Raw genomic sequence first — 14,737 nt, forward strand, 5'->3', positions numbered from 1 at the left:
CTCAGGTTTGGAACGGGAAGGAGTTGGATATCACATCTCATGCTAAAGGAAGGGTCTCAGGTTTGGAACGGGAAGGATTTGGATATCACATCTCATGTTATAGGAAGGGTCTCAGGTTTGGTATAAGCATTGAGATATCACATCTCTGCTATCGGAAGTGTCTCAGGATTGGAATGGGAATGAGTTGGATATCCCATCTCATGTTATAGGACGGGTCTCAGGTTTGTTATTAGAATCATTGAGATATCATATTGCATGCTGTAGGAAGGGTCTAAGGGTTGGAATGGGAAGGACTTGGATATCACATCTCATGCTATAGATAGGCTCTTAGGTTTGGAAAGGGAAGGAGTTGGATATCACATTTCATGTTAGAGGAAGGATCTCAGGTTTGGTATTAGAAGCATTGAGATATCACATCTCATGCTATAGGAAGGGTCTCAGGATTGGAATTTGAAGTAGTTGGATATCACATCTCATGCTATAGGAAGGGTCTCAGGTTTGGTATAAGCATTGAGATATCACATCTCATGCTATAGGACGGGTCTCAGGATTGGAATGGAAGGAGTTGGATATCACATCTCATGTTATAGGAAGGATCTCAGGTTTGGTATTAGAAGCATTGAGATATAACATCTCATGCTATAGGAAGGGTCTCAGGATTGGAATGTGAAGGATTTGGATATCACATCTCATGCTAAAGGAAGGGTCTCAGGTTTGGTAGAAGCATTGAGATATCACGTCTCTGCTATCGGAAGGGTCTCAGGATTGGATTGGGAAGGAGTTGGATATCCCTTCTCATGCTATAGGAAGGGTCTCAGGATTTGAATGGCAAGGAGTTGGATATCACATCTCATGCCATAGGAAGGGTCTCGGGTTTGGTATAAGCATTGAGATATCACATCTCTGCTATCGGAAGGGTCTCAGGATTGGATTGGGAAGTAGTTGGATATCCCTTCTCATGCTATAGGAAGTGTCTCAGGTTGGAATGGGAAGGAGTTGGATATCACATCTCATGTTATAGGAAGGGTCTCAGGATTGGAATGGGAAGGATTTGGATATCACATCTCTTGCTATAGGAAGGGTCTCAGGATTGGAATGGGTAGGAGTTGGTTATTACTTTCTTGCTATAGGAAGGGTCTCATGTTTGGAATGGGAAGGAGTTGGATATCACATATGCTATAGTTAGTGTCTCAGGTTTGGAACGGGAAGGAGTTGGATATCACATCTCATGTTATAGGAAGGGTCTCAGGTTTGGTATAAGCATTGAGATATCACATCTCTGCTATCGGAAGCGGCTCAGGATTGGAATGAGAAGGAGTTGGATATCCCATCTCATGTTATAGTAAGAGTCTCTGGTTTGGTATTAGAATCATTGAGATATCACATCGCATGCTGTAGGAAGGGTCTAAGGATTGGAATGGGATGGACTTGGATATCACATCTCATGCTATAGGTAGGCTCTCAGGTTTGGTATAAGCATTGAGATATCACATCTCATGCTATAGGAAGGGTCTCAGGATTGGAATGGGAAGGATTTGGATATCACATCTCATGCTATAGGAAGGGTCTCAGATTTGGTATAAGCATTGAGATATCACATCTCATGCTAAAGGAAGGGTCTCAGGATTGGAATGGGAAGGAGTTGTATATGACATCTCAGGCCATAGGAAGGGTCTCAGGTTTGGTATAATCATTGAGATATCACATCTCTGCTATCGGAAGGGTCTCAGGATTGGAATGGGAAGGAGTTGGATATCCCATCTCATGTTATAGGAAGGGTCTCAGGTTTTATATTAGAAGCATTGAGATAACAAATCTCATGATATCGGAAGGGTCTCAGGATTGGAATGGGAAGGAGTTGGATACCACATCTCATGATAAAGGAAGGGTCTAAGGTTTGGAAGGGGAAGGATTTGGATATCACATCTCATGTTATAGGACGGGTCTCAGGTTTGGTATTAGAAGCATTGAGATATCAAGTCTCATGGTATAAGAAGGGTCTCAGAATTGGAATGGGAAGGAGTTGGATATCACACCTCAAGCTATAGGAAGGGTCTCAGGATTGGAATGGGAAGGAGTTTGATATCACATCTCATGCCATAGTATGGGTCTCAGGTTTGGTAGAAGCATTGGGATATCACATCTCATGCTATCGGAAGGGTATCAGTATTGGATTTGGAAAAAGTTGGATATTCCCATCTCATGTTATAGGAAGGGTCTCAGGTTTGGTATTAGAAGCATTGAGATATCACATCTCATGCTATAGGAAGGGTCTCAGGATTGGAATGGGAACGACTTGGATATCACATCTCATGCTATAGGGAGGGTCTCAAGTTTGATATTAGAAGCTTTGAGATATCACATCTCATGATATCGTAAGGGTCTCAGGATTGGAATGGGAAGGAGTTGGATATCACATCTCATGATAAAGGAAGGGTCTAAGGTTTGGAAGGGGAAGGATTTGGATATCACATCTCATGTTATATTACGGGTCTCAGGTTTGGTATTAGAAGCATTGAGATATCAAGTCTCAGAGTATAGGAAGGGTCTCAGAATTGGAATGGGAAGGAGTTGGATATCACATCTCAAGCTATAGGAAGGGTCTCAGGATTGGAATGGAAAGGACTTGGATATCACATCTCATGCTATAGGAAGGCTCTCAGGTTTGGAAGGGGAAAGAGTTGGATATCACATTTCAAGTTAGAGGTAGGATCTCAGGTTTGGTATTAGAGGCATTGAGATATCACATCTCATGCTATCAGAAGGGTCTCAGGAAATGAATGGGAAGGAGTTGGATATCACATCTCATGCTAAAGGGAGGGTCTCAGGTTTGGAAGGGGAAGGATTTGGATATCACATCTCATGTTATAGGAAGGATCTCAGGTTTGGTATTAGAAGCATTGAGATATCACATCTCATGCTATCGGAAGGATCTCAGGTTTGGTATTAGAAGCATTGAGATATCACATCTCATGCTATCAGAAGGGTCTCAGGATTGGAATGGGAAGGAGTTGGATATCACATCTCATGCTAAAGGGAGGGTCTCAGGTTTGGAAGGGGAAGGATTTGGATATCACATCTCATGTTATCGGAAGGATCTCACGTTTGGTATTAGAAGTATTGAGATATCATATCTCATGCTATAGGAAGGGTCTCAGGATTGGAATGGGAAAGAGTTGGATATCACATCACATGCTATAGGGAGTGTCTCAGGATTGGAATGGGAAGGACTTAGATATCACATATCATGCTATAGGGAGGGTCTCAGTTTTGATATTAGAAGCATTGAGATATCACATCTCATGCTATCGGAAGTGTCTCAGGATTGGAATGGGAAGGAGCTGGATATCACATCTCATGCTAAAGGAAGGGTCTCAGGTTTGGAACGGGAAGGAGTTGGATATCACATCTCATGCTAAAGGAAGGTTCTCAGGTTTGGAACGGGAAGGATTTGGATATCACATCTCATGTTATAGGAAGGGTCTCAGGTTTGGTATAAGCATTGAGATATCACATCTCTGCTATCGGAAGTGTCTCAGGATTGGAATGGGAAGGAGTTGGATATCCCATCTCATGTTATAGGACGGGTCTCAGGTTTGTTATTAGAATCATTGAGATTCATATTGCATGCTGTAGGAAGGGTCTAAGGGTTGGAATGGGAAGGACTTGGATATCACATCTCATGCTATAGATAGGCTCTTAGGTTTGGAAAGGGAAGGAGTTGGATATCACATTTCATGTTAGAGGAAGGATCTCAGGTTTGGTATTAGAAGCATTGAGATATCACATCTCATGCTATAGGAAGGGTCTCAGGATTGGAATTTGAAGTAGTTGGATATCACATCTCATGCTAGAGGAAGGGTCTCAGGTTTGGTATAAGCATTGAGATATCACATCTCATGCTATAGGACGGGTCTCAGGATTGGAATGGAAGGAGTTGGATATCACATCTCATGTTATAGGAAGGATCTCAGGTTTGGTATTAGAAGCATTGAGACATCACATCTCATGTTATAGGAAGGGTCTCACGGTTGGAATGGGAAGGAGTTGGATATCACATCTCATCCAATAGGAAGGGTCTCAGGTTTGGAATGGGAAGGAATTGGATATCACATCTCATGTTATAGGAAGGATCTCAGGTTTGGTATTAGAAGCATTGAGATATAACATCTCATGCTATAGGAAGGGTCTCAGGATTGGAATGTGAAGGATTTGGATATCACATCTCATGCTAAAGGAAGGGTCTCAGGTTTGGTAGAATCATTGAGATATCACGTCTCTGCTATCGGAAGGGTCTCAGGATTGGATTGGGAAGGAGTTGGATACCCCTTCTCATGCTATAGGAAGGGTCTCAGGATTTGAATGGCAAGGAGTTGGATATCACATCTCATGCCATAGGAAGGGTCTCGGGTTTGGTATAAGCATTGAGATATCACATCTCTGCTATCGGAAGGGTCTCAGGATTGGATTGGGAAGTAGTTGGATATCCCTTCTCATGCTATAGGAAGTGTCTCAGGTTGGAATGGGAAGGAGTTGGATATCACATCTCATGTTATAGGAAGGGTCTCAGGATTGGAATGGGAAGGATTTGGATATCACATCTCTTGCTATAGGAAGGGTCTCAGGATTGGAATGGGTAGGAGTTGGATATTACTTTCTTGCTATAGGAAGGGTCTCATGTTTGGAATGGGAAGGAGTTGGATATCACATATGCTATAGTTAGTGTCTCAGGTTTGGAACGGGAAGGAGTTGGATATCACATCTCATGTTATAGGAAGGGTCTCAGGTTTGGTATAAGCATTGAGATATCACATCTCTGCTATCGGAAGCGGCTCAGGATTGGAATGAGAAGGAGTTGGATATCCCATCTCATGTTATAGTAAGAGTCTCTGGTTTGGTATTAGAATCATTGAGATATCACATCGCATGCTGTAGGAAGGGTCTAAGGATTGGAATGGGATGGACTTGGATATCACATCTCATGCTATAGGTAGGCTCTCAGGTTTGGTATAAGCATTGAGATATCACATCTCATGCTATAGGAAGGGTCTCAGGATTGGAATGGGAAGGATTTGGATATCACATCTCATGCTATAGGAAGGGTCTCAGATTTGGTATAAGCATTGAGATATCACATCTCATGCTAAAGGAAGGGTCTCAGGATTGGAATGGGAAGGAGTTGTATATGACATCTCAGGCCATAGGAAGGGTCTCAGGTTTGGTATAAGCATTGAGATATCACATCTCTGCTATCGGAAGGGTCTCAGGATTCGAATGGGAAGGAGTTGGATATCCCATCTCATGTTATAGGAAGGGTCTCAGGTTTGGTATTAGAAGCATAGAGATATCACATCTCATGCTATAGGAAGGGTCTCAGGATTGGAATGGGAAGGACTTGGATGTCACATCTCATGCTATAGGGAGGGTCTCAAGTTTGATATTAGAAGCATTGAGATAACAAATCTCATGATATCGGAAGGGTCTCAGGATTGGAATGGGAAGGAGTTGGATACCACATCTCATGATAAAGGAAGGGTCTAAGGTTTGGAAGGGGAAGGATATGGATATCACATCTCATGTTATAGGACGGGTCTCAGGTTTGGTATTAGAAGCATTGAGATATCAAGTCTCATGGTATAAGAAGGGTCTCAGAATTGGAATGGGAAGGAGTTGGATATCACACCTCAAGCTATAGGAAGGGTCTCAGGATTGGAATGGGAAGGAGTTTGATATCACATCTCATGCCATAGTATGGGTCTCAGGTTTGGTAGAAGCATTGGGATATCACATCTCATGCTATCGGAAGGGTATCAGTATTGGATTTGGAAGAAGTTGGATATCCCATCTCATGCTATAGGAAGGGTCTCAGGTTGGAATGGGAAGGAGTTGGATATCACATTTCATGTTATAGGAAGGGTCTCAGGATTGGAATGGGAAGAACTTGGATATCATATCTCATGCTATAGGATGGGTCTCAGGTTTGTTATTAGAATCATTGAGATATCATATTGCATGCTGTAGGAAGGGTCTAAGGGTTGGAATGGGAAGGACTTGGATATCACATCTCATGCTATAGATAGGCTCTTAGGTTTGGAAAGGGAAGGAGTTGGATATCACATTTCATGTTAGAGGAAGGATCTCAGGTTTGGTATTAGAAGCATTGAGATATCACATCTCATGCTATAGGAAGGGTCTCAGGATTGGAATTTGAAGTAGTTGGATATCACATCTCATGCTATAGGAAGGGTCTCAGGTTTGGTATAAGCATTGAGATATCACATCTCATGCTATAGGACGGGTCTCAGGATTGGAATGGAAGGAGTTGGATATCACATCTCATGTTATAGGAAGGATCTCAGGTTTGGTATTAGAAGCATTAAGACATCACATCTCATGCTATAGGAAGGGTCTCAGGGTTGGAATGGGAAGGAGTTGGATATCACATCTCATCCAATAGGAAGGGTCTCAGGTTTGGAATGGGAAGGAATTGGATATCACATCTCATGTTATAGGAAGGATCTCAGGTTTGGTATTAGAAGCATTGAGATATAACATCTCATGCTATAGGAAGGGTCTCAGGATTGGAATGTGAAGGATTTGGATATCACATCTCATGCTAAAGGAAGGTCTCAGGTCTGGTAGAAGCATTGAGATATCACGTCTCTTCTATCGGAAGGGTCTCAGGATTGGATTGGGAAGGAGTTGGATATCCCTTCTCATGCTATAGGAAGGGTCTCAGGATTTGAATGGCAAGGAGTTGGATATCACATCTCATGCCATAGGAAGGGTCTCAGGTTTGGTATAAGCATTGAGATATCACATCTCTGCTATCGGAAGGGTCTCAGGATTGGATTGGGAAGTAGTTGGATATCCCTTCTCATGCTATAGGAAGTGTCTCAGGTTGGAATGGGAAGGAGTTGGATATCACATCTCATGTTATAGGAAGGGTCTCACGATTGGAATGGGAAGGATTTGGATATCACATCTCTTGCTATAGGAAGGGTCTCAGGATTGGAATGGGTAGGAGTTGGATATTACTTTCTTGCTATAGGAAGGGTCTCATGTTTGGAATGGGAAGGAGTTGGATATCACATATGCTATAGTTAGTGTCTCAGGTTTGGAACGGGAAGGAGTTGGATATCACATCTCATGTTATAGGAAGGGTCTCAGGTTTGGTATAAGCATTGAGATATCACATCTCTGCTATCGGAAGCGGCTCAGGATTGGAATGAGAAGGAGTTGGATATCCCATCTCATGTTATAGTAAGAGTCTCTGGTTTGGTATTAGAATCATTGAGATATCACATCGCATGCTGTAGGAAGGGTCTAAGGATTGGAATGGGATGGACTTGGATATCACATCTCATGCTATAGGTAGGCTCTCAGGTTTGGTATAAGCATTGAGATATCACATCTCATGCTATAGGAAGGGTCTCAGGATTGGAATGGGAAGGATTTGGATATCACATCTCATGCTATAGGAAGGGTCTCAGATTTGGTATAAGCATTGAGATATCACATCTCATGCTAAAGGAAGGGTCTCAGGATTGGAATGGGAAGGAGTTGTATATGACATCTCAGGCCATAGGAAGGGTCTCAGGTTTGGTATAAGCATTGAGATATCACATCTCTGCTATCGGAAGGGTCTCAGGATTGGAATGGGAAGGAGTTGGATATCCCATCTCATGTTATAGGAAGGGTCTCAGGTTTGGTATTAGAAGCATAGAGATATCACATCTCATGCTATAGGAAGGGTCTCAGGATTGGAATGGGAAGGACTTGGATGTCACATCTCATGCTATAGGGAGGGTCTCAAGTTTGATATTAGAAGCATTGAGATAACAAATCTCATGATATCGGAAGGGTCTCAGGATTGGAATGGGAAGGAGTTGGATACCACATCTCATGATAAAGGAAGGGTCTAAGGTTTGGAAGGGGAAGGATTTGGATATCACATCTCATGTTATAGGACGGGTCTCAGGTTTGGTATTAGAAGCATTGAGATATCAAGTCTCATGGTATAAGAAGGGTCTCAGAATTGGAATGGGAAGGAGTTGGATATCACACCTCAAGCTATAGGAAGGGTCTCAGGATTGGAATGGGAAGGAGTTTGATATCACATCTCATGCCATAGTATGGGTCTCAGGTTTGGTAGAAGCATTGGGATATCACATCTCATGCTATCGGAAGGGTATCAGTATTGGATTTGGAAGAAGTTGGATATCCCATCTCATGCTATAGGAAGGGTCTCAGGTTGGAATGGGAAGGAGTTGGATATCACATTTCATGTTATAGGAAGGGTCTCAGGATTGGAATGGGAAGGACTTGGATATCATATCTCATGCTATAGGATGGGTCTCAGGTTTGTTATTAGAATCATTGAGATATCATATTGCATGCTGTAGGAAGGGTCTAAGGATTGGAATGGGAAGGACTTGGATATCACATCTCATGCTATAGATAGGCTCTTAGGTTTGGAAAGGGAAGGAGTTGGATATCACATTTCATGTTAGAGGAAGGATCTCAGGTTTGGTATTAGAAGCATTGAGATATCACATCTCATGCTATAGGAAGGGTCTCAGGATTGGAATGGGAAGTAGTTGGATAACACATCTCATGCTATAGGAAGGGTCTCAGGTTTGGTATAAGCATTGAGATATCACATCTCATGCTATAGGACGGGTCTCAGGATTGGAATGGAAGGATTTGGATATCACATCTCATGTTATAGGAAGGATCTCAGGTTTGGTATTAGAAGCATTGAGACATAACATCTCATGCTATAGGAAGGGTCTCAGGATTGGAATGTGAAGGATTTGGATATCACATCTCATGCTAAAGGAAGGGTCTCAGGTTTGGTAGAAGCATTGAGATATCACGTCTCTGCTATCGGAAGGGTCTCAGGATTGGATTGGGAAGGAGTTGGATATCCCTTCTCATGCTGTAGGAAGGGTCTCAGGATTTGAATGGCAAGGAGTTGGATATCACATCTCATGCCATAAGAAGGGTCTCAGGTTTGGTATAAGCATTGAGATATCACATCTCTGCTATCGGAAGGGTCTCAGGATTGGAATGGAAGGATTTGGATATCACATCTCATGTTATAGGAAGGATCTCAGGTTTGGTATTAGAAGCATTGAGACATAACATCTCATGCTATAGGAAGGGTCTCAGGATTGGAATGTGAAGGATTTGGATATCACATCTCATGCTAAAGGAAGGGTCTCAGGTTTGGTAGAAGCATTGAGATATCACGTCTCTGCTATCGGAAGGGTCTCAGGATTGGATTGGGAAGGAGTTTGATATCCCTTCTCATGCTATAGGAAGGGTCTCAGGATTTGAATGGCAAGGAGTTGGATATCACATCTCATGCCATAGGAAGGGTCTCAGGTTTGGTATAAGCATTGAGATATCACATCTCTGCTATCGGAAGGGTCTCAGGATTGGAATGGGAAGGAGTTGGATATTCCCATCTCATGTTATAGGAAGGGTCTCAGGTTTGGTATTAGAAGCATTGAGATATCACATCTCATGCTATAGGAAGGGTCTCAGGATTGGAATGGGAAGGACTTGGATATCAAATCTCATGCTATAGGGAGGGTCTCAAGTTTGATATTAGAAGCTTTGAGATATCACATCTCATGATATCGGAAGGGTCTCAGGATTGGAATGGGAAGGAGTTGGATATCACATCTCATGATAAAGGAAGGGTCTAAGGTTTGGAAGGGGAAGGATTTGGATATCACATCTCATGTTATATTACGGGTCTCAGGTTTGGTATTAGAAGCATTGAGATATCAAGTCTCAGAGTATAGGAAGGGTCTCAGAATTGGAATGGGAAGGAGTTGGATATCACATCTCAAGCTATAGGAAGGGTCTCAGGATTGGAATGGGAAGGACTTGGATATCACATCTCATGCTATAGGAAGGCTCTCAGGTTTGGAAGGGGAAAGAGTTGGATATCACATTTCATGTTAGAGGTAGGATCTCAGGTTTGGTATTAGAGGCATTGAGATATCACATCTCATGCTATCAGAAGGGTCTCAGGAATGGAATGGGAAGGAGTTGGATATCACATCTCATGCTAAAGGGAGGGTCTCAGGTTTGGAAGGGGAAGGATTTGGATATCACATCTCATGTTATAGGAAGGATCTCATGTTTGGTATTAGAAGCATTGAGATATCACATCTCATGCTATCGGAAGGATCTCAGGTTTGGTATTAGAAGCATTGAGATATCACATCTCATGCTATCAGAAGGGTCTCAGGATTGGAATGGGAAGGAGTTGGATATCACATCTCATGCTAAAGGGAGGGTCTCAGGTTTGGAAGGGGAAGGATTTGGATATCACATCTCATGTTATCGGAAGGATCTCACGTTTGGTATTAGAAGTATTGAGATATCATATCTCATGCTATAGGAAGGGTCTCAGGATTGGAATGGGAAAGAGTTGGATATCACATCTCATGCTATAGGGAGTGTCTCAGGATTGGAATGGGAAGGACTTAGATATCACATATCATGCTATAGGGAGGGTCTCAGTTTTGATATTAGAATCATTGAGATATCACATCTCATGCTATCGGAAGTGTCTCAGGATTGGAATGGGAAGGAGCGGGATATCACATCTCATGCTAAAGGAAGGGTCTCAGGTTTGGAACGGGAAGGATTTGGATATCACATCTCATGTTATAGGAAGGGTCTCAGGTTTGGTATAAGCATTGAGATATCACATCTCTGCTATCGGAAGTGTCTCAGGATTGGAATGGGAAGGAGTTGGATATCACATCTCATGCTAAAGGAAGGGTCTCAGGTTTGGTAGAAGCATTGAGATATCACGTCTCTGCTATCGGAAGGGTCTCAGGATTGGATTGGGAAGGAGTTGGATATCCCTTCTCATGCTATAAGAAGGGTCTCAGGATTTGAATGGCAAGGAGTTGGATATCACATCTCATGCCATAGGAAGGGTCTCAGGTTTGGTATAAGCATTGAGATATCACATCTCTGCTATCGGAAGGGTCTCAGGATTGGATTGGGAAGGAGTTGGATATCCCTTCTCATGCTATAGGAAGTGTCTCAGGTTGGAATGGGAAGGAGTTGGATATCACATCTCATGTTATAGGAAGGGTCTCAGGATTGGAATGGGAAGGATTTGGATATCACATCTCTTGCTATAGGAAGGGTCTCAGGATTGGAATGGGTAGGAGTTGGATATTACTTTCTTGCTATAGGAAGGGTCTCATGTTTGGAATGGGAAGGAGTTGGATATCACATATGCTATAGTTAGTGTCTCAGGTTTGGAACGGGAAGGAGTTGGATATCACATCTCATGTTATAGGAAGGGTCTCAGGTTTGGTATAAGCATTGAGATATCACATCTCTGCTATCGGAAGCGGCTCAGGATTGGAATGGGAAGGAGTTGGATATCCCATCTCATGTTATAGTAAGAGTCTCTGGTTTGGTATTAGAATCATTGAGATATCACATTGCATGCTGTAGGAAGGGTCTAAGGATTGGAATGGGATGGACTTGGATATCACATCTCATGCTATAGGTAGGCTCTCAGGTTTGGTATAAGCATTGAGATATCACATCTCATGCTATAGGAAGGGTCTCAGGATTGGAATGGGAAGGATTTGGATATCACATCTCATGCTATAGGAAGGGTCTCAGATTTGGTATAAGCATTGAGATATCACATCTCATGCTAAAGGAAGGGTCTCAGGATTGGAATGGGAAGGAGTTGTATATGACATCTCAGGCCATAGGAAGGGTTTCAGGTTTGGTATAAGCATTGAGATATCACATCTCTGCTATCGGAAGCGGCTCAGGATTGGAATGGGAAGGAGTTGGATATCCCATCTCATGTTATAGTAAGAGTCTCTGGTTTGGTATTAGAATCATTGAGATATCACATTGCATGCTGTAGGAAGGGTCTAAGGATTGGAATGGGATGGACTTGGATATCACATCTCATGCTATAGGTAGGCTCTCAGGTTTGGTATAAGCATTGAGATATCATATCTCATGCTATAGGAAGGGTCTCAGGATTGGAATGGGAAGGATTTGGATATCACATCTCATGCTATAGGAAGGGTCTCAGATTTGGTATAAGCATTGAGATATCACATCTCATGCTAAAGGAAGGGTCTCAGGATTGGAATGGGAAGGAGTTGGATACCACATCTCATGATAAAGGAAGGGTCTAAGGTTTGGAAGGGGAAGGATTTGGATATCACATCTCATGTTATAGGACGGGTCTCAGGTTTGGTATTAGAAGCATTGAGATATCAAGTCTCATGGTATAAGAAGGGTCTCAGAATTGGAATGGGAAGGAGTTGGATATCACACCTCAAGCTATAGGAAGGGTCTCAGGATTGGAATGGGAAGGAGTTTGATATCACATCTCATGCCATAGTATGTGTCTCAGGTTTGGTAGAAGCATTGGGATATCACATCTCATGCTATCGGAAAGGTATCAGTATTGGATTTGGAAGAAGTTGGATATCCCATCTCATGCTATAGGAAGGGTCTCAGGTTGGAATGGGAAGGAGTTGGATATCACATTTCATGTTATAGGAAGGGTCTCAGGATTGGAATGGGAAGGACTTGGATATCATATCTCATGCTATAGGACGGGTCTCAGGTTTGTTATTAGAATCATTGAGATATCATATTGCATGCTGTAGGAAGGGTCTAAGGATTGGAATGGGAAGGACTTGGATATCACATCTCATGCTATAGATAGGCTCTTAGGTTTGGAAAGGGAAGGAGTTGGATATCACATTTCATGTTAGAGGAAGGATCTCAGGTTTGGTATTAGAAGCATTGAGATATCACATCTCATGCTATAGGAAGGGTCTCAGGATTGGAATGGGAAGTAGTTGGATATCACATCTCATGCTATAGGAAGGGTCTCAGGTTTGGTATAAGCATTGAGATATCACATCTCATGCTATAGGACGGGTCTCAGGATTGGAATGGAAGGAGTTGGATATCACATCTCATGTTATAGGAAGGGTCTCAGGTTTGGTATAAGCATTGAGATATCACATCTCTGCTATCGGAAGCGGCTCAGGATTGGAATGGGAAGGAGTTGGATATCCCATCTCATGTTATAGGAAGAGTCTCTGGTTTGGTATTAGAATCATTGAGATATCACATCGCATGCTGTAGGAAGGGTCTAAGGATTGGAATGGGATGGACTTGGATATCACATCTCATGCTATAGGTAGGCTCTCAGGTTTGGTATAAGCATTGAGATATCACATCTCATGCTATAGGAAGGGTCTCAGGATTGGAATGGGAAGGAATTGGATATCACATCTCATGCTATAGGAAGGGTCTCAGATTTGGTATAAGCATTGAGATATCACATCTCATGCTAAAGGAAGGGTCTCAGGATTGGAATGGGAAGGAGTTGTATATGACATCTCAGGCCATAGGAAGGGTCTCAAGTTTGGTATAAGCATTGAGATATCACATCTCTGCTATCGGAAGGGTCTCAGGATTGGAATGGGAAGGAGTTGGATATCCCATCTCATGTTATAGGAATGCTCTCAGGTTTGGTATTAGAAGCATAGAGATATCACATCTCATGCTATAGGAAGGGTCTCAGGATTGGAATGGGAAGGACTTGGATGTCACATCTCATGCTATAGGGAGGGTCTCAAGTTTGATATTAGAAGCATTGAGATAACAAATCTCATGATATCGGAAGGGTCTCAGGATTGGAATGGGAAGGAGTTGGATATCACATCTCATGATAAAGGAAGGGTCTAAGGTTTGGAAGGGGAAGGATTTGGATATCACATCTCATGTTATAGGACGGGTCTCAGGTTTGGTATTAGAAGCATTGAGATATCAAGTCTCATGGTTTAAGAAGGGTCTCAGAATTGGAATGGGAAGGAGTTGGATATCACACCTCAAGCTATAGGAAGGGTCTCAGGATTGGAATGGGAAGGAGTTTGATATCACATCTCATGCCATAGTATGGGTCTAAGGTTTGGTAGAAGCATTGGGATATCACATCTCATGCTATCGGAAGGGTATCAGTATTGGATTTGGAAGAAGTTGGATATCCCATCTCATGCTATAGGAAGGGTCTCAGGTTGGAATGGGAAGGAGTTGGATATCACATTTCATGTTATAGGAAGGGTCTCAGGATTGGAATGGGAAGGACTTGGATATCATATCTCATGCTATAGGAAGGCTCTCAGGTTTGGAAGGGGAAGGAGTTGGATATCACATTTCATGTTAGAGGAAGGATCTCAGGTTTGGTATTAGAGGCCTTGAGATATCACATCTCATGCTATAGGAAGGGTCTCAGGATTGGAATGGGAAGGAGTTGGATATCACATCTCAAGCTATAGGAAATATCTCAGGTTTGGTATTAGAAGCATTGAGACATCACATCTCATGTTATAGGAAGGGTCTCAGGATTGGAATGGGAAGAAGTTGGATATCACATCTCATGCTATAGGAAGGGTCTCAGGTTTGGTATAAGCATTGAGATATCACATCTCATGCTATAGGACGGGTCTCAGGATTGGAATGGAAGGAGTTGGATATCACATCTCATGTTATAGGAAGGATCTCAGGTTTGGTATTAGAAGCATTGAGACATCACATCTCATGCTATAGGAAGGGTCTCAGGGTTGGAATGGGAAGGAGTTGGATATCACATCTCATCCAATAGGAAGGGTCTCAGGTTTGGAATGGGAAGGAATTGGATATC

The sequence above is a fragment of the Ambystoma mexicanum genome, chromosome 5q, assembly GCF_040938575.1.
Source record: "Ambystoma mexicanum isolate Mex_15411 chromosome 5q, UKY_AmexF1_1, whole genome shotgun sequence".
Lineage (NCBI taxonomy): Eukaryota > Metazoa > Chordata > Amphibia > Caudata > Ambystomatidae > Ambystoma > Ambystoma mexicanum.